Source organism: Mesoplodon densirostris, chromosome 1 (genome assembly GCF_025265405.1).
Source record: "Mesoplodon densirostris isolate mMesDen1 chromosome 1, mMesDen1 primary haplotype, whole genome shotgun sequence".
Lineage (NCBI taxonomy): Eukaryota > Metazoa > Chordata > Mammalia > Artiodactyla > Ziphiidae > Mesoplodon > Mesoplodon densirostris.
Window position 1 is genome coordinate 197503707 of NC_082661.1, and position 21526 is coordinate 197525232.

General features: G+C 39.4%; 1 long non-coding RNA gene across 1 annotated transcript; it reads left to right on the plus strand.

The window, feature by feature from the left end:
• Window positions 1-11357: 11357 nt before the first annotated feature.
• Window positions 11358-17036, plus strand: LOC132486341 (uncharacterized). Its single transcript, XR_009531480.1, has 2 exons — window positions 11358-11445; window positions 16508-17036. It is a non-coding gene; the product is annotated as an uncharacterized LOC132486341 (long non-coding RNA).
• Window positions 17037-21526: the final 4490 nt, after the last annotated feature.

Here is a 21526-nt window from a genome sequence, read left to right on the forward strand (position 1 = left end):
TCTCTCAGCTTTTGCTTGTCTGTAAAGGTTTTCATTTCTCCATCAAATCTGAATGAGATCCTTGCTGGGTAGAGTAATCTTGGTTGCAGGTTTCTGTCCTTCATCACTTTAAATATGCCCTGCCTCTCCCTTCTGGCTTGTAGAGTTTCTGCTGAGAGATCAGCTGTTAACCTGATGGGGATTCCCTTGTGTGTTATTTGTTGTTTTTCCCTTGCTGCTTTTAATATGTTTTCTTTGTGTTTAATTTTTGACAGTTTGATTAATATGTGTCTTGGCGTATTTCTCCTTGGATTTATTCTGTATGGGACTCTCTGTGCCTCCTGGACTTGATTAACTATTTCCTTTCCCATATTAGGGACGTTTTCAACTATAATCTCTTCAAATATTTTCTCAGTCCCTTTCTTTTTCTCTTCTTCTTCTGGAACCCCTATAATTCGAATGTTGGTGCGTTTAATGTTGTCCCAGAGGTCTCTGAGACTGTCCTCAGTTCTTTTCATTCTTTTTTCTTTATTCTGCTCTGCAGCAGTTATTTCCACTATTTTATCTTCCACGTCACTTATCCGTTCTTCTGCCTCAGTTATTCCACTACTGATCCCATCTAGAGTATTTTTCATTTCATTTATTGTGTTTTTAATCGTTGCTTGATTCATCTTTCGTTCTTCTAGGTCCTTGTTAACTGTTTCTTGCATTTTGTCTATTCTATTTCCAAGATTTTGGATCATCTTTACTGTCATTATTCTGAATTCTTTTTCAGGTAGACTGCCTATTTCCTCTTCATTTGTTAGGTCTAGTGGGTTTTTATCTTGCTCCTTCACCTGCTGTGTGTTTTTCTGTCTTCTCATTTTGCTTATCTTACTGTGTTTGCGGTCTCCTTTTGGCAGGCTGCAGGTTCGCAGTTCCCATTGTTTTTGGTGTCTCTCCCCAGTGGCTAAGGTTGGTTCAGTGGTTTGTGTAGGTTTCCTGGTGGAGGGGACTAGTGCCTGTGTTCTGGTGGATGAGGCTCGATCTTGTCTTTCTGGTGGACGTCTGGTGGTGTGTTTTGGGGTGTCTGTGGTCTTATTATGTTTTTAGGCAGCCTCTCTGCTAATGGGTGAGGTTGTGTTCCTGTCTTGCTAGTTGTTTGGCCTAGGGTGGCCAGCACTGTAGCTTGCTGGTCGTTGAGTGAAGCTGGGTGCTGGTGTTGAGATGGAGATCTCTGGGAGATTTTTGCTATTTGATATTATGTGGAGCTGGGAGGTCTCTTGTGGATCCGTGTCCTGAAGTTGGCTCTCCCACCTCAGAGGCACAGCACTGACTCCTGGCTGCAGCACCAAGAGCCTTTCATCCACCCTGCTCAGAATAAAAGGCAGAAAAAGTAGAAAGAAAGAATTAGTAGAAGAAAGAAACAAAGAAACAAACAAACAAACAAAGAAAGGAAGAAAGAAGTGAGGGAAGAAAGGAGGGAGGGAGGAAAGAAAAGAAAGAAAGGAGGGAGGGGGAAGGGAGGGAGGGAGGAAGGAGGGAAGGTAGGAAAAGGAGAAGATAAAGTAAAATAGATAAAGTACGATAAAATATAATAGTGTTGTTAAAATTAAAAATTACTTATTTAAAAAATTAAAAAAACAAAACAAACAAATAAACAAACAAAAAAGAAAAAAATGGACGGATAGAACCCTGGGACAAATGGTGGAAACAAAGCTATATAGACAAAATCTCACACAGAAGCATACACCTACACTTTCACAAAAAGAGAACAAGGGGAAAAAATCATAAATATTGCTCTCAAAGTCCACCTCCTCAATTTGGGATAATTCGTTGTAGAAAGAGGAAAATGGGAAAAAATCATAGATCTTGTTCTCAAAGTCCACCTCCTCAATTTGGGATGAATCGTTGTCTATTCATGTATTCCACAGATGCAGGGTACATCAAGTTGATTGTGGAGCTTTAATCCACTGCTTCTGAGGCTGCTGGGAGAGATTTCCCGTTCTCTTCTTTATTCTCACAGCTCCCGGGTCTCAGCTTTGGATTTGGCCCCGCCTCTGCGTGTAGGTCGCCGGAGGGCGTCTGTTCTTCACTCAGACAGGACGGGGTTAAAGGAGCAGCTGCTTTGGGGACTCTGGCTCACTCAGGCCGGGGGGGAGGGAGGGGTACGGAGTGCGGGGTGAGCCTGCGGCGGCAGAGGACTGGGTGACGTTGCACCAGCCCGAGGTGCGCCGTGCGCTCTTCCGGGGAAGCCGTCCCTGGATTCCGGGACCCCGGCAGTGGCGGGCTGCACAGGCTCTCCGGAAAGGGGGCGTGGACAGTGACCTGCGCTCGCACACAGGCCTCTTGGCGGCGGCAGCAGCAGCCCCACCATCCCACGCCTGTCTGTGGGGTCCACGCTTTTACCCGCGGCTCACACTCGTCTCTGGAGCTCCTTTAAGCAGCGCTCTTAATCCCCTCTCCTCGCGCACCGGGAAACAAAGAGCGAAGGAAAAAGTCTGTTGCCTCTTCGGCAGCTCCAGACTTTTTCCCGGACTCCCTCCCGGCTAGCTGTGGTGCACTGACCCCTTCAGGCTCTCTTCCCACCGCCAACCCCAGTCCTCTCCCCGCGCTCCGACTGAAACCCGAAACCCGAGCCTCAGCTCCCAGTCCCGCCCGTCCCAGCAGCCGAGTAGACAAGCCTCTCGGGCTGGTGAGTGCCGGTCGACACCGATCCTCTGTGCGGGAATCTCTCCACTTTGCCCTCCGCACCCCAGTTGCTGCGCTCTCCTCCGCGACTCCGAAGCTTTCCCCCGTCCACCACCCGCAGTCTCCGCCCGCGAAGGGGCTTCCTAGTGTGTGGAAACCTTTCCTCCGTGGCTCCCTCCCACTGGTGCAGGTCCCGTCCCTGTCCTTTTGTCTCTGTTTATTCTTGTTTCTTTTGCCCTACCCAGGTACGTTGGGAGTTTCTTGCCCTTTGGGAGGTCTGAGGTCTTCTGTCAGCGTTCAGTAGGTGTTCTGTAGGAGTTGTTCCACTTTTAGATGAATTTCTGATGTATCTGTGGGGAGGAAGGTGATCTCCGCGTCTTACTCTTCCGCCATCTTCCCCCAGCTCCCTCTAGTTCAGTTTTTAATGTCATCAGTTGTCATGTATTTTTTCACCATTTAAAGGTCCTTAAAGGTATAAATTGAAACTATGGAAATCAAGTGTCCCATCTGAGAAATGTTTGTTCATCTTTTATAAATTTTTTATTATTAGGGGAAGAATGCATGTTCATTGTAGAAGTACAGATAAGCAAGAAGAAGAAAATAACAACTATAACTGGAATCCCATGTAACATTTTGGCCTATAGTTGGCTCTCCATACCCAGGGGTTCCTCATCCGCAGATTCAACCAACTGTGGATTGAAAATAGTTGGGGAAAAAAAATTCTAGGAAGTCCCAAAAGGAAAACTTGAATTTGCCATGTGCCAGCAATGATTTACATAGCATTTACATAGATAGATCATCTCTAGGTATTATACATAATCTAGAGATGATCTAAAGTATAGGGGAGGATGTATGAAGGCAATGCAAATACAATATCACTTTACATAAGTGACTTTTGCACCTGCAGATTTTGTTATTTATTGGGGGTTTGGTCTTGGAACCAATCCCCATTGGATACTGAGGGAATGATTGTATATCATAGTCTTCACAAATGAATATACAGTTGATCCTCATTATTCACAGATTCCACATTAGTGACTTTGCCTACTTCCTAAAATTTGTCACCCCCAAATCAGTACTCAAAGTACGATGCTTTCACAGTCATTTGCAGACATGTGCAGAGCAGCAAAAAATTTGAGTCCCCCTGTTTATGTTTCTAGCTGGGATCCAACAAGGCAATGCTCTACCTTGTTTCAGCTCTCATACTATAAACAAGCATCGTTTTTGTGGTCTATTTAATTCCACATTCTCCACATTTTCATGCACTTTCTTGTTGGTTTTGCTGTCTAAAATGGCCCCTAGCATAGTGCTGAAGTACTATGTTGTGTACTTAAGTGTGAGAAGTCTGTGATGTGCCTTTTGGAGAAACTACGTGTGTTAATTTAGGTAAACTTAATTCAGGCGTGAGTCATAGTGTAAGCCATGAATTCAATGTTACTGAATCAACAATATGTATTGAATGTGGTGCCTTTAAAAAGAAATACACAAAACAAGGTTACATATTGACCAGCTGACAAAAATGTTGTGACCAGAGGCTCATGGAAGCTAACCCCATATATCCCCTAGGAGCAGGAGTTGAGTATTCACTAATACACTGTTGGCAGCAAATTTATAGAACATAACTACCAGAAATAACGAGAATCAACCTGCATAATTTAGTAGGCAAAAATGGGGTCATAAAAAAGATTGCTTTTCATTGAAAAAACAGATTGTGAGAATATGTGATGCTCATTTGTTCCCCTTAGGACAGCAGCGTTCTCGGATGCTTGCTACTCTTTTTAAGGATGAAAGGTGCCAGCAACTTGCTGCCTATGGAATCCTCGAGAAAATGGACCTAGATAGGATCATCAGAGGAAATCATCTTCAAGAATTTGCTGCCATGCTGATGCCTCACCAGAAAGCAACTACAGCTGATGGTAATGATTACTTCTTATAAGTATGTGGTAGTAAATATTGAGGTCACGCTAGTAGAACATATGTTACATTTGAAGCATCTTGATATCTTTCTGTAATATTTTTAGGTAACACTTGGTAAAAGAAGGAGTATTGACTGAAGATGAATATTATACACAGATACGAGTCTGAAGTATAAGAGTAGCTCTATTGGAAAGCATTTCGTGGAATAAAGCATTTTTTGGAAACTGTAAGAGCAGAAGAATTATAGGCTAGGCTTATAGCGCCTGGTTTTTTTAAGACTCAAACCATTTGATAAGTACCTTAATTAATCTTAAACATCAATTTGTAACAGAGCATAATTATCCAGTCCTATTTTAGACAGAGCAAAATTTGGCACAATAGCTTGCCCAAGGTTACTGAGGGGAAAGTGTTTCCAATAAGAATAGAACTTGGTGTCATGTTTCCTAGTATTTGCTTAAGTCAGACTGCCTTTGCTGGGAAAGAATTTTGTAATAGATGCTTGTTCATAACATCAATTATTTTATGTATGTTTATCTACAGAGGTTTTAAAGTAGCTTATAACAGTAACACACATGATAATAAAAATATAGATGTAGGCCACTAGAAGCACGGAAAAGGTCAAGACAAACATGCAGATCTGTCAGACTCATCGCCTTGGATTCACTGTCATCCCATATTGAAGAGAATCTAACTGTAAAGAATTATTTATGTAAGATTTGGCTGAAAGGTATATACCTCACCAGTCTTACTGCCCTGAGTTAAACCAGATCATTGAAGCAATTATATTGACCTATAGAATTTCTTTTATTTAATTGTACTTTAAGAAACAAATCAATTGATTATTATCTTTCTGTCTAAAGGAGATATTTATTCTATAGGATATTCTTTATGCAGATCCTCAGAAAAATTCCTTTTCAGCCTTAGGATTAGTTGTGATTCTCCAGAGCAATTGATTTTTATCTTATTTAAACACTGTGAGTTGATAAACTAGTTGGTTTTCTTAATTTTTTTAAAAACATTATTTATTTATTTTTATTTTCTGCTGCTTTGTGTCTTTGTTGCTGCGTGCAGGCTTTCTCTAGTTGCAGTGAGTGGAGGCTACTCTTCGTTGCGGTGCGGGTGCGTGGGCTTCTCATTGTGTTGGCTTCTCTTGTTGTGGAGCATGGGCTCTAGGCACACGGGCTTCAGTAGTTGTGGCAAGTGGGCTCAGTAGTTGTGGCTTGTGGGCTCTAGAGCACAGGCTCAGTAGTTGTGGCTCACAGGCTCTAGAGCACAGGCTCACTAGTTGTGGCGCACGGGCTTAGTTGCTCCGTGGCATGTGGGATCTTTCTGGACCAGGGCTCGAACCCGTGTCCCCTGCATTGGCGGGCGGATTCTTAGCCACTGTGCCACCAGAGAAGTCCTGGCTTTCTTAATTTGATGGGCTTCTAGAAAGTTTAAAAAATTAAACTTGTAGCTCACCTGTAGTGTGTGTGTTTTGACTGTTGTTATTCTTTTTCTTTTTAACTTTTAAATTTCCTTGTCTTCTGTGTATTCTGAGCAGCTTTAAATAAATTCTTTTGCAAGAAGATGTCTGACAAACAAAAGCTAGATAAATATGAAAGAGTTTCCAGAATTGATGTAGTTGAGCTTCACATTTGACTTTGAGCTTTCTGGCCATGAAAAAAGAAAAGATAACATCAGATAATTCTTTTCTCAAATGAGGGCTACTCACTAGGATCTCGGAGAATGCAAATGATTTTCAAATTTCTCATAGGAGACTATGTATCAGTATATAGAACAGGCATTTTGTCTTCTTCCTCTTTCATTTTAGACTTTATTGCCTTCCTTATTTATCTTTCTTGGACATCTTTGTTTATTGTCATTACAACCCTAGGCTAGCAATCTTGAGACATAGCTTTGTTGTTGCTATTACAATTCAGTGGTTTCAGTATATTCTGAGTTTTACAATGCAACAACTAGTCTACTTTCTGCTCTATAGATTTGCCTGTTCTGGACATTTCATATAAATGGAATCATACAATATATGATCTTTTGTGACTGGCTTCTTTCACTTAACGTGATGTTTTCAAGGTTCATCCGTGTTGTAGTATGCATCAGTACTTCATTCACTTTTATTGCCAAATAACATTCTGTTAACCACATTTTATTTCTTCATCAGTTAGTGGACATTTAGGTTATTTTCACTATTTGGCTATTAATAATACTGCTGTGAACATTCATGTAAAAGTTTTTGTGTGGACATAAGCTTTTAATTCTCTTGGATGTATATCTAGGAGTGGAAGTACCAGGTCATGTGGTAACTCTATATTTAGTCTTTCGAGGAGCTGCCAGACTGTTTTCCAAAGTGGCTGCACCATTTTACATTCCTGCCAGCTGTGTGTGAGGGTTCCATTTTCTCCATATTTTCTCCCACACTTGTTATATTATCTGTCTTTTTGATTTAGTCATCCTAGTGGGTATGAAGTGTGGTATCTTATTGTGGTTTTGATTTGTATGTCCTTGGGGGCTAATGGTGTTAAGCACCTTTTCATATGCTTATTGGCCATTTTTATATTGGGTTATTTGTGCTTTTATTATTGAATTGTAAGAATTCTTTATATATTCTAGATCTTATTATCAGATAAATGATTGGCAAATATTTTCTCCCATTCTGTGTGTTGTTTCTTCACTTTGTTGATGGTATCTTTTGAAACACAAAAGTTATTAATTTTGATGAAGTCCAGTTTATGTTTTTTCTTTTGTGGCTTGTGCTTACAGTGTTGTATCTAAGAAATCATTGCCTAATCCAAGGTTATGAAAAGTTGTTCTATTTTCTTCTGTAAATTTTATAATTGTAGCTCTTACATTTAGGTCTTTGATTCATTTTGAGTTAATCTTTGTATATGTTGTAAAGTAGGGGTCCAACTTAATTATTTTGCATGTGAATATTCAGTTGTCCCAGCACCATTTGTTGGAAAGACTCTTATTTCCCCACTGAATTGCCTTGGCATCTTTGTTGACAATCAGTTGACTGTAAATATGAGTTTATTTCTGGATTCTAAATTCTATTCCATTATTCTGTATGCCTGTCCTCATGCCAGTACCACACTGTCTTGGTTGCACTATCTTTGTAGTAAGTTTATTTTTTTTTAATTTTTAAGTTTTGGCTGTGTTGGGTCTTCGTTGCTGCACGCGGACTTTCTCTTGTTGCCGTGAGCGGGGGCTACTCTACATTGTGGCATGCGGGCATCTCATTGCGGTGGCTTCTCGTTGCAGAGCACGGGCTCTAGGTCCACAGGCTTCAGTAGTTGCAGCACGCGGGCTTCAGTAGTTGCGGCACGTGAGCTCAGTAGTTGTGGCTTGCAGGCTGTAGAGCTCAGGCTCAGTAGCTGTGGCACACAGACTTAGTTGCTCTGTGGCATGTGGGATCTTCCTGGCCCAGCGATCGAACCCACGTCCTCTGCATTGGCAGGCAGATTCTTAACCACTGTGCCATCAGAGAAGTCCCTTGTAGTAAGTTTTGAAATCAGAAAATTTGAGTCTTCCAACTTTGTTCTTTTTCAAAGTTGTTTTGGCTTCTATGGGTCCTTTGAATTTCCATAAAGATGTTAAGATCAACTTGTCAATTTCTGCAAAGAAGCCAGCTGGGATTGCACTGAATTTTTAGATCAATTTGGGGAGTACTGCCATCTTAGCAATATTAAGTCTTACATATTTTCCTGTTTATTTAGGTCTTCATATTGGAAAGTTGCTAAAAAAGTAGATCTTAAAAGTTGTCACAAGAAAAAAAACTGTAACTGTGTGAGGTGATGATGTTAATTAACTAAACTTCTAGTGGTAATCATTTCACAATATATACATATATCAACTCATTATGTTGTACACCTTAAATGAATACAATGTTATATGTCAATTATATCTCAATAAAACTGGAAAGGAAAAAAAAAAGAAGTGGGTGATCCACATCTTCAGGATGGGGCCTGAGGTCCATAACTTTGTCAGGCCCTGTATTATCTTACTTAAGGGAGGATCCTATGCCTGATATCTCATGAAGGGATCCTGCCTTCCAAACATTTCTCATGTTTGCCTCAGAGTAAAGTGCTTGTGAAGTGCCCGGGGGAGTAGAGATCTTTCCACTGAGCAGTATTTTTTGACTTATCAAGCTTACCAACAGCAGGATTGTTTGCATGATTGTTTTGCTGCTGCTTGCTAATAAAAGTATGTGCTTATAGCAAGAAAAGTTAGTGAAGTTGATAGCTAGTCCAAGGAAGCAAAACCACAAACCCAGAGGATTAAATCTGTCCAGGTAGTTAATAAATACTTGCCAATCATTTTCTAAATGTTAGTTATATTTAACTGCATGTTATTCAAAATGTATCAAGGGATTTTGGTTACTTTTAAAATTTTGATAGGAATAAAGGCAATGATGATGAGTTAGTACATGCCTAGAAAATTTTTAACAAGATGCATCTTTTAAGAGTGTAAAACTAGTTTCAAAATTATAACATTCTTATTTATATTTAAGGTTCCAGCCTCTTGGACAGAGCTGTTATTGAACACAGTTTATTGTTTGCAAGCAAATTATATAATAATATTACCTTTGAGGAACTTGGAGCTCTTTTAGAGATTCCTACAGCTAAGGTATTTTCTTATTTCCAATACATAAAAGGAAGTTAAGAGAGTAAATTATTGACATAAAGAGAAAATAAAATATATACAGTTGGACCTCCATATCTGCGGATACAAAACTTGTGGATATTTTGGAGGAATATTTTGGAGGGCCAACTGTATTCATTGTACTACTACATTTTATATAAGGGTCTTGAGCATCCGTGGATTTGGGTATTCATGGGGGCTACTGGAACCAATCCCCCATGGATACTGAGAGATGACTGTAATTGATAAATATTGGCAGTTGCAACAAAAATATACATTAAAAGCCTAAGGTAAATGGAAATAAATTATTTGAACGTCAAAATAGTACTGTAATGGAATTGTGTTTGATTTTTTTTTAAGTTGTATTTTATGGTAAAGTGACCTAGAATGGAAATCTTAAAGGGGTTCCAGGTTATGATACCCATTTTGTAAGAATATCTTTGTTTAGTATCTGTTTAAATCCACTTCATAGTGGTTTCTGATTTTTAACTAACATTTGATCTATGCCTTAATTCTTTTTTCTGCCCTAGATTGACTCATAGTTTAAAAAGTTCATCTCTTTGAGAGAATGACTATGGTAATACTCTAGGCTATTCTATTGTAACTTCTGTGCTCGATTTAACTTAAGAAGTTGACTGAGTTATTAGGGAGTCAATTTTATTCTTAGTCATGATAGCGTTTGGTTGGCTTTGTATAGATTCCAAAAAAGTACCGGTCGTATTTAGAGAGTATTTCAGGTAACATCTATAAAACATTCTCTTAATTTTAAATAAGAGTAAAAGCAAGCAATCAACCTTACTTTTACCTAACTTGTAGAACTTTTTTTTTGAACATCTTTATTGGAGTATAATTGCTTTATATTGTTGTGTTAGATTCTGCTGTATAACAAAGTGAATCAGCTATATGTATACATATATCCCCATATCCCCTCCCTATTTCACCCTCTAAGTGGTCACAAAGCACCGAGCTGATCTACCTAAGCTGATCTCCCTGTGCTATGTGGCTGCTTCCCACTAGCTATCTATTTTACATTTGGTAGTGTGTATATGTCAATGCCACTCTCTCACTTCATCCCAGCTTACCCTTCCCCCTCCCTGTGTCCTCAAGTCCATTCTCCACGTCTGTGTCATTATTCCTGTCCTGCCCCTAGGTTCTTCAGAAAAAAATTTTTTTTTAGATTTCATATACACGTGTTAGCATACGGTATTTGTTTTTCTTTTTGTGACTTACTTCACTCTGTATGACAGACTCTAGGTCCATCCATCTCACTACAAAACTTGTAGAGCTTAGAGTCACGTAGTTATGGTCACATCCCCTTTTATCTGTTAGTGAAAGTTTAATTTAGTATTTTCTAATACAATTCCTTTATGTATACACATTCAACACACAGTAAAGGAAGTGGAACAATTTCGGAACCAAGGCTTCAGTTACCATTAAAAGATGTTTCCTTCTTAGGCTTTGAGGTATGATCCCTTGCTGAGACTAAGGGAAGTGAATATATTTTTAACAATAAATGCTAGTCACAGTCTGTTCAAGAGTGATTTAGGGTTGATTGTGAAGATGGTCAGAGTTACTAAAACGACTGTCACAACCCAGTTTGCTAAACAGACAGTAAACATGAAGTATTTCTTTAGGAATTAGGTAGAGAACCTTTTGCTCCCCTTTAATGGTCTTTTAAATCCTTTCGTTTCCCTTTTAAATTTGAACGTTATTCCTCCTTTCAATATTTTCTTCAAAAATATTACTGTCTTAGAGAGTTTTGGGGGTGATAAATACTGTGAAAACTGAAATGAAATAAAATAAGAAAAACTAGGGATATTTTGAGATGTGGATCCCAGTGAGAGGAAAAATTGTTAGTTTGATTTTGAGCAGAGAGAAAATTTGGTTAGAAGGCTAGATTCTTGCTTAAAATCTTACAACAAGAAAAACAGATCCCAATTAACTTAAAATAATGGATTGTACCCAGAAAGAATTGGGGGGATATAACAGGCAGATTTACAAAATTTACTCTTGTAATGAATGGCAGATGAACACATACGTAAAGCTTAGTGATGGGTAGCTAAACCAAGAGCTTTCAGTTCTCTTGGTGAGAATATGTGAATAACTAGAAATGATAATTAAAGTGTCTAAGAATTTATTGTGTTTTTTTTAAACAGGCAGAAAAGATAGCATCGCAAATGATAACAGAAGGACGTATGAATGGATTTATTGATCAGATTGATGGAATAGTTCATTTTGAAAGTAAGAAGTTTTGCTTGTTTGTATCATAATGAAATGGCAGTGAAGTGTTGTACATTTGTGATTAAAACATGTTGAGCGATTTCCTTTGACCCAGAATCTTCCTATGGAATGAGCTTATTTCCCAAAGAAATAATTTAAAATGATTTTTATGAACTTTTATTCATGAATCTAATTAATGCAGCATTTTCTATGCTGTGGAAAAATTTGAAACTGGAATTGTTATATTAGTTCACTCATGAATTACTCACCAAACATTTATTGACCACATAGCGTGTATTGGGCATGTAGAAAAGACAGTTGCATATCCTGTTCAGCAGCTCACTAAACTGATGAAGGCAGACAGGTAAGTAGATCTCTTGTCTTTCTCATTGTCTAATACCTCCTCAGCCCTCTTCCCACCTCATTTATGCCCTGGACCTTACCGAGAACCATTCCACTTGTACAGTTTTAATTTGAAGTATCCCACTCTGACCATGACCTTTTCCCAGCCTTTCTAGTGGCCTTTCTCAGGTACTTCAACCTCACCTCTTCCTTGACTGCATTGGAGCCTCTGGTCTATTGACTTTCACTTTCTTTCAGTCAGCTCAGCCCTTTTTTTTTTTTTTTTTTTTTTTTTTTTTGTGGTACGTGGGCCTCTCACTGTTGTGGCCTCTCCCGCTGCGGAGCACAGGCTCCGGATGCGCAGGCTCAGCGGCCATGGCTCACGGGCCCAGCTGCTCCGCAGCATGTGGGATCTTCCCAGACCGAGGCATGAACCCGTGTCCCCTGCATCGGCAGGCGGACTCTCAACCACTGCACCACCAGGGAAGCCCAGCTCAGCCCTTTTTTAACCTTTACCGTTCTTCCTATCCAGCTTAGATTTCATGATTCATCGTGAATCATGAAATCAGGATTTCAATCATTTTCATGATTCAGTTACTTCTTTTACAGATGCCCCAGAACACTTCCCTGCGAACTTTTTGTTCCTGCTGTCCAACAAAACTTCACCTTGAATGAACCCATTCTCCATCTTTCCCATGCCTGTACTTGAGTAACTAACTAACGTTGCTGGAGAAGAGACAGAGCACCAGACAGATTGATACCACTGCAAAATTCAAGGTCCTGAATTCTCGACGCTGCCCGGGATTCTTGATACATTTCTCTAGTCCACTTTTTCCATTCTCTGCAATGACGATTTCAAATTTCATTTTCCTAAACCTCTGACTTCTCTCCTCCTTCACTCTCTGTTCAATATAGATCTAATTCTGTCCTTTTCTTCTTTTGTGTTATATGGGAGATGGTTTCCATCTCTCTCTCCAGTTCTTCCTCTTGCACTTTGGATCCCTTCTCTGAACTCTGCCACTACCTGCTCCAAAAAAGAAATCTTTTTTAGGAACCTGAGCTTAGCAATTATTTTGTCTATTTTCATCCTTTTTTTCTCTGTTGGCTTCTTTTTATCGATATTTAAACATGGTCAGGTCTCTTCCGTTTTAACAAAAATCCTTTTATCTTTCAGGCTTCATCCTGACTTTTCCGAATATTGAATAGGATTGATCGCTCACTCTGTTTTGAGTGCCCCCGCCCCTTCTTGACTTCTGTCATCTCCTTCACCCTATTCTCCTGTTTTCCCTCCTATTTCTCCAGGTATTCTTCCCAGTTGTCTTTGTAGATTCTATAGTGCTTTAAATTTAAATATTGGGGTTGCTTGGGACATACTCCTCGGCCTTTTTCTCCTCACTCTACTGTTACCCTAGGTAATCTCACCTATTCCCATTGATTCAGTTACCATCTCTATGCAGACAGCGCTTAGACTTCTAGTGTAAATCTCCCTTCTGAGTCCCAGGTTCAGCGGCTCTAATTGACTAATAGGTGTTTCCCACCTGATTGCTTCGTGGGCTTCTTAAAATGAATATACCCAAAACTGAATTCACTATCTCCTCCACTGCCTGCCTCCCAAAACAGCCAGCCAGACAGCCAGGAACTACACTGTTCACTTTCTCCAGCATTCCTTATCCTTGACCCCTTGTCTTCTTCACTGCCCAGAATCCTTCGAATTTTACCTCATAGTGTATCTGGAATCCATGTACTTTTCTTCATTTCTTACTGTCACCAGCCTGTTCTGAACCCCCAAAACCCCTTCTGGGCTTAAGAAATAGCCTTTTAGCTTTTCTTCTCACATCTACAATAGCTCCTTTCTAGTCCAGTTGCCCTAGTAGAGCCAGAGGGATTGTGATCTTTTAAAAATGCGAACAGAAAAAAGAAAAAACAAATTATTAAATGTTACTCTCTTCCTTGACATGCTGATGAATGGCTTCCCCACTGCTTGTAGACTAAGATTCTACAAAGTCTCCAAAAGGTCCTACGTGATCCTTTATGGTTTTCTCTTTCCAATCCAGCTCACAGGACTTTTTGTTTTTTCCAGCATTGTAAATTCTTTCCCACTTTAAACATTCCAAAATAGTCATCCCTCTCCACAAGCAGCCTCTCCAGCCATCTTCTATTTGTCCCCATGTCTTAATTTGAACAATGTTAATCAATAATGATTTTCCTGACTTCCCAGGTTAGGTATGGCTTTAAGTTATACATTCTTGTCACCCTGAATTTCTGAATTTGTCTAAATGTCTGTTTCTGTTAACCAAGCTCAACTTCCTAGTGATAGATATTAAGTGTCTCTTGTTCTCCATGGTATATCCAACATCTTTTCCAGTGCCCTGCACGTTGTAAGTGGGAAATAAATAATTATTGAATGAGCAAACACAATGTATGATGAAGAGTATAGCAGAGGCGTCACCAAGTAAACACAGTTTAAATTAACATATGCCAACTTGATAGAATATGGGATATTTTACTTTCTAATTTTCTTAGATTTAAAAACTACAATGGTAAATCTGCTCATAATGAGAAGTAAAACATTACAAGGATGAATAAAGGAAGAGTCTGTAATGTCTTTCCACTTTCACCTGCATTCCTCTGATCCCAGCTGCCTGGCATAACTAATGTCAGTCTAAAGTCTCGTGTGCCTTTCTACATGTTTATATAGATAAGTAAAAACATGTAGGGATTTTTTAAAGTGGCATTATACTTTAATGTACATAGTGTTCTATGAAGTGTTTTTTTGTTTGTTTTTGTTTGTTTGTTTGTTTGGGGGTTTTTTGGGCCACACTGCTTGACACGTGGAACTTCCCCGACCAGGGGTCTAGCCCATGCCCCCTGCAGTGGAAGCTCAGAGTCTTAGCCACTGGACCACCAGGGAAGTCCCAAAGTGGTTTTGTTTCTTTTTAAGTTAATGTACCGTGAATATATTTGCGAGTCACTAGATATAAATCTAATTTATTTGTTTTAAGAGCTGCATAATATTTCACGGAGCTCAACTATTCACCTGTTGATGGACATTCAGGTGGTTTCCTTGTGCGTATCTTTATATACTGGGACACTTAGTTCTATAGAACAGAGTCTCAGAAGTTGCATACTTTGCATCAGAGGATATACATGTTTTGATACTTAATAGCTACTGCCAGTTTGCTTTCCAGAAAGGTGTAGCCATTTACACTTCCACCAATATGAGAAAATGAATCTTTAAGAGTTGGATATTCTTCTTTTTATCTTTTGCCAATTGTTGGGGGGAAAATACTGTGTTATTGTTTTATTGTGCATTTCCTTGGCACTAGTGAAGTTTAATATCTTTCCATATATTGGCCATTAGTATTTCCTTTTCTGTGAATTCATGTTAGTTTTTCTTGTCTATTTCCTTCCTTCCCCCTCCACACCTTTCCTATCTGTGTTACAGATATTTTTCTCTTTCTGTCGGTTGTGTTTCTGTAACACAATGCATACCATAAACACATTTAAAAGCTCTTTTGTAGCCAAATATTTCCATTTTTAATTTTATGGCTTTTGTGTTTTCTGTATTGATTAAGAAAGTCTCCCTCCCACCTAGAGGAGTGGGATAGGGAGGGTGGGAGGGAGACGCAAGAGGGAGCGGATATGGGGATATATGTATATGTATAGCTGATTCACTTTGTTATAAAGCAGAAACTAACACACCATTGTAAAGTAATTATACTCCAATAAAGATGTTACAAAAAAAGAAAGTCTCCCTCATTTGGGGATAAAATTAATATTTTCCTAAAATGTCTTCTAATATTTTATTTATTGTTTTATATTTAGAAATTCAATCTGTCTGCAGTTCATTTTTGTGAATAATTTTAAGGCATGGTCTAGTTCTTTTTTAAAGATGGATTGCCAATTATGCAAATATCTTTATTAAATAAAACATCCTTTGTGATCTTTGGCGTATATTAGTTTCCACATATATGTTCGGATCTATTTCTGTACTCTATTTGGTTCCACTGATCTGTAACAATATTAGGTAATAAATTTATAGTAAATTTTACTGTTAGTAAAGCAATACCTATTCCTCCACTACTATTTTTTAATTGAGTTGAAATTCACATAACATGAAATTAATCATTTAAAAGCGAAAAATTCAGTAACATTTAGTATGTTTACAGTGTTATGCAACCACCATCTCTACCTAGTTCCAGAACATTTTCATCTTCCCAAAAGGAAATCACATGCCCCTTAAGCAATTACTCCTCATACCTCTCCCCCCAACCCCTGGCAACCAATTTCTATTCTGTCTCTATGGATTTACCTGTTCTGGATATTTGATATGAATGGAACAATACAATACAATACAATACAATATGTGACCTTTTAGCTTCTTTCACTGAACGTAGTGTTTTCAAGTTTCACTTTCTCCAGTGGGTGGCAGTGTCTTACGAAGCAGTAGACATTGGTGAGGGAACAGGTGGCCTCAGTGAAGTTGTCTGTCTGACTGCTGCAGTTGAGGTGGTTTGGTTTTAGTTTGTGTTTTTTTTGTTTTGTTTTGTTTTGTTTATACTTTGTGCCAGTGATTGGGGTACTTTTCTTAACTATTTCTTAATTAGCTTAATTTCATTAACTAAGATTTTTGGAGTAAACTTTTAAAAATCAATGTTACTGTATTTATCTTCTAACTCAACATTCACTGTGGTTGCAAAGGAGTAATTTGAACTTTGTACATTATTCCTTTTTTCTTTAGCACGAGAAGCCCTGCCAACATGGGACAAACAGATCCAATCGCTTTGTTTCCAAGTGAATAACCTTTTGGAGAAAATCAGTCAGACAGCACCAGAATGGACAGCACAAGCCATGGAAGCCCAGATGGCTCAGTGAATCCTTGCAGACCTTCTGTTCACATTACATCTTTTTCCATGTTGTACAGATTAATTTCACTATCTCTCAAAAGCGTTTGCATCATGACCTTATATATTTCCATCCCTTTTATGCTGGATTCAATTTAAAGAAGACACTATTAGAACAGGAAGTACAAGCATTTAAAAATATGTAGTTCCCATTTATTCAGGGTCTCTGTATCAGGCTAACTCAGATGTTTTGAAAGCTTTTTCTTTAAACAGAGTAGGTGAAGTATCTGTGGCTAAAAAGTTTGGGATTTGTGATAACTTTGTAGTTATGTAAAACTTAAGTGCTTGGTGCCTCTCCACATGTGGTTATCTAATAAATGGAGAAGTGAGCCAAATAAAAGTAGTACTTTGTTTTTAATTAGTGACCAGTGTTTTGTTCCTTTTTCCTTTCAATTCAGCAGACACTTATTTATACCATATGCAAGAAATGCAAAGATAAGCCAAAAAGCCTGTTCTCCAGGCATTCACAGAGTCACAGAGCTAAGAGTCAATATATGAAATACTTGTAGTTGTACCAAGTACTAGAGTCCACAGGCAGGAGCTTTTCATTTAGCAGAGAGAGATCAGGGAAGACTCCTCAGGATTATTTCAGCCTTGCTTTATAGTGAAAACGCGGAAGAACTTTTAAAAAAGAGTTTGGGGGCTTCCTTGGTGGCGCAGTGGTTGAGAGTCTGTCTGCCGACGCAGGGGATGCGGGTTCATGCCCCGGTTCGGGAGGATCCCACATGCCACGGAGCCGCTGGGTCCGTGAGCCATGGCCGATGAGCCTGTGCATCCGGAGCCTGTGCTCCACAATGGGAGAGGCCACAACAGTGAGAGGCCCATGTACCGCAAATAAATAAATAAATAAAAATAAAAAAGAGTTTGTAGGCAATTACCAGTTTCAACTCCAGCGTATAAGGCGCTGAAGTCATCACTCCATCCTCATAGCAAGACACATCCCACACATGCAAGGGCAGATGGATAATGTAAGCAGACAGATTGACATTTCAGAACTATAAAATTAAAAAAAATATAGTTGATATGCTAAGAGAGGATGGAGAAAATGGAATCATAAGAAAAAGGCTGAACATGCGGAAAAATCAATGCCTTTTCTTAGATCCGAAGGAGAATTGAGGTCATAGGGCAAACCACCACTCCCAAACTGGAGAAACAGCCAGATAGAATCACATTAGAGATCAGCTCACCAGGAGCAGAGCTGCTTGGGCCAGTAACTGATATGAACAGTGAAATGGTAACTTTGACAAGTTACTGGATGCTAACTGGCTTGACAGTTAAAAAGCCCACACTTGGGCTTTCCTGGTGGCGCAGTGGTTGAGAGCCCTCCTGCCGATGCAGAGGACACGGATTCATGCCCCGGTCTGGGAGGATCCCATATGCCGCGGAGCAGCTAGGCCCGTGAGCCATGGCCGCTGAGCCTGCATGTCCGGAGCCTGTGCTCCGCAACAGGAGAGTCCGCAACAGTGAGAGGCCCGCGTACCACAAAATAAAGAGAACAAAACAAAAACCCCACTCTTAGGAGAACCTCCACACTTTATAGGATTTATCCCCAGGAACCCCACCAAGTTCTCATGATTAAGATCAGGGATCCCCTTGTGTTTCAGGGGAGGAGAAGGTAACTATTTTGAAATACACCCATTTCATTTTCCATGACAAAGGCCTGCCCTCTGAAGGAAATTACTCTACCAGAGCCTTATCTCACCTGGGGAAAAGCAAGTTAGACAATTTCAGCCCCCTTTAGCCTTCTTATATCATGGGAGAAGAGAAAAAAATGTCTAAGAAATACTTCTGAAGGTCACAGCCCAGGGACCCAGGCCAAATAAAAGACAGAGATATAAGATTGTTGAATGCTTCCCAAATACCCTTCCACCATGATAACAGAGTTCCAGTGTAGTATCTGTGGAGTATGACTTAGAGCTCCAAGACAGACTCTTCAACAAAGAATTCTTAGGGAAAAAACACAACAGGGAAGAAGACAAAACAACAAGGAAAATAGGGGAAACAAGCCTCTGCCACTTAGAGCTACAGAAAACGTTAAGTACTGCCTAGCTCCTATCCAGATTCACATAAAACCTTATACTAAAAGCCTAATTGCCTCAGTTCCTGTTTCCTGATACGTCATGTCTGGCCTCCAACCAAAAAATTACAAAGGATGATAAATGGCAAGAAAAAGCACAATTTGAAGAGACAAATCAAGCATGAGAACCAGACTCAGATATGGCAGGGATGTTGAAATTCTCCGAACAGAACAGAAATTTAAAACAGCTATGTTTAATTTGCTAAGGGCTCTCATGGAAAAAGTAGACAACGTGCAAGGACAGATGGGTAATGTAAGCAGACAGATTGAAGTTTCGGAACTGTAAAATTTTAAAAAATATAGTTGATAGCTAAGAGGATGGAGAAAACGTAATCATAAACTGCTCAGTTAAAATCAGAGCGTCAACAATACAGTGTCAAACTACATGTGGCAAAAACTGATAGAACTGCAAGGAGAAGTAGACAAGTCCACTACTATATTTGGAGACTTCAATACCCTCTATCAGCAATGGACAGATTCTGCAGGCAGAAAAGTTGTAAGGACATAGTTGAACTCAACAGCACCATCAATCGATTGGATCTAATTGTTATTTCTAAACCACTTCATCCAAGAACCACAGAGTACACTCAAGCTCACATAGAACATTCACCAAGGTAGACCACATCCTGGGCCATAAAACACACCTTAACAAGTTAAAAATGATAGATATCCTAAAATGTATGCTTTCAGACCACAATGAAATGAAACTGAAAATCAATAACAGAAAGATACCTGGAAATTCCCTCAAAACTTGGAGATTAAACAACATACTTCAGGACTTCCCTGGTGGTCCAGTGGTAAAGAATCTGCCTTCCAATGCAGGGGACGTGGGTTTGATCCCTGGTCAGGGAACTAAGATCCCACATGCTGTGGGGCAGCTAAGCCCATGTGCCTCAACTAGAGAGTCCGCATGCCACAAACTACAGAGCCCACAAACCCTGGAGCCTGTGCGCCACAACTTGAGAGATGCCTGTGAGCCACAGTGAAGAGCCCTCGTGCCGCAACGAAAGATCCTCCATACTGCAACGAAGATCCCACATGCTGCAACTAAGACCTGACGCAGCCAATAAATAAATAAATAAATAATAAACAACATACTTCTAAATAACACATGGATTAAAGAAGAAATCTCGGGCTTCCCTGGTGGCGCAGTGGTTGAGAGTCCGCCTGCCGATTCAGGGGACCTGGGTTTGTGCCCCGGTCCGGGAAGATCCCACGTGCCGCGGAGCGGCTGGGCCCGTGAGCCATGGCTGCTGAGCCTGTGCGTCTGGGGCCTGTTCTCCGCAACGGGAGAGGCCACAACAGTGAGAGGCCCGCATACCGCAAAAAAAAAAAAGAAAAAAGAAAAAGAAATCTCAGGAGAAATTTTAAAATATTTTGAACTAAATGAAAATGAAAATACAACTTATCAAAATTTGTGGGTTGCAATGAAAGCAGTGCATATCTTAGGAAAGCATAAAGATCTAAGATCAATAATTTAAGCTTCCATGTTAGGAAACTAGAAAAAAAGCAAATTAAATCCAAAGTAAGCAGAAGGGAAGAAATAATAAAAATTATAGTAGAGTGTAAATCAGTGAAACTTGAAAACAGGAAGTTGATAAAGAATATCAATGAAACCAAAGTCTGGTTCTTTGACAAGATCAATAGAATTGGTAACTCTAGCCAGACTAAGATAAAAAGAGAAGGCAAATTACTAATATCAGGAATGAAGGGGGCCATCACTACAGATCCTATGAAGAATAGAAGGATAATTAAGGAATAATATGAACAACTCTGTGCTGACAGATTTGATAACCTAGATGAAATGGACCAATTTCTTTGAGAGACATAATTACCAAAAGCCTCACAAGAAGAAATAATCTAAATAGGCCTATATCTATTAAAATGTTTTAATCAATAATTAATAACCTTCCATGACAGAAAGCACCAGGCCCAGATGGGTTTACTGGTGAATTCTATGAAACATATAAGGAAGAAATCACACCAACTCTCTATAATCTCTTTCAGAAAATAGGAGCAGAGAACACTTCTTAATCCATTCTATGAGGCAAGCATCACCCTTCCAGCAAAAGTAGATAAAGACATTACAAGAAAGGAAAACTGCAGTCCAATATCTATCATGAAAATAGATGCAAAAATTCTTAACAAGATATTAGCGAATCAAATCCAGCAGTACAGAAAAAGAATTATACACCATGACCAAGTGGAATTTATTCCAGGTGTGTAAATTGGCTCAACATTCAAAAATCAGTTAATGTAATCCATCACATCTACAAGCTAAAGAAGAAAAATCATTTGATCACATCAATAGGTACAGAAAAAGCATTTTATAAAATCCAACACCTACTCATGATAAAAACTTTCAGCAAACTAGGAATACAGGGGGAACTTCCTCAATTTAATAAGGAGCATGTATAAAAAACCTATAGCTAACATCATAATGGTGAGAAACTAGATTGCTAGATTCTTTCCCCCTAAGATCAGGAACAAAGTGAAGTTGTTTGCTCTCACCACACTTTTTTTTTTTGGCCGTACCTCATGGCTTTTCGGATCTTAATTCCCCGACCCACACCCTTGGCAGTGAAAGTGCGGAGTCCTAACCACTGGGAATTCCCTCACCACTCCTATTAAACTTTGTACTGGAAGTCCTAGGTAATGCAATAACTCCAGAAAAGGCAATTAAACTTCAATACAGACTGGGAAGGAAGAAATAAAACTATATTCAAAGTTGACATGATTATGTAGAAAATCCCAAGGAATCAAAAAAAAAATTTCCAGC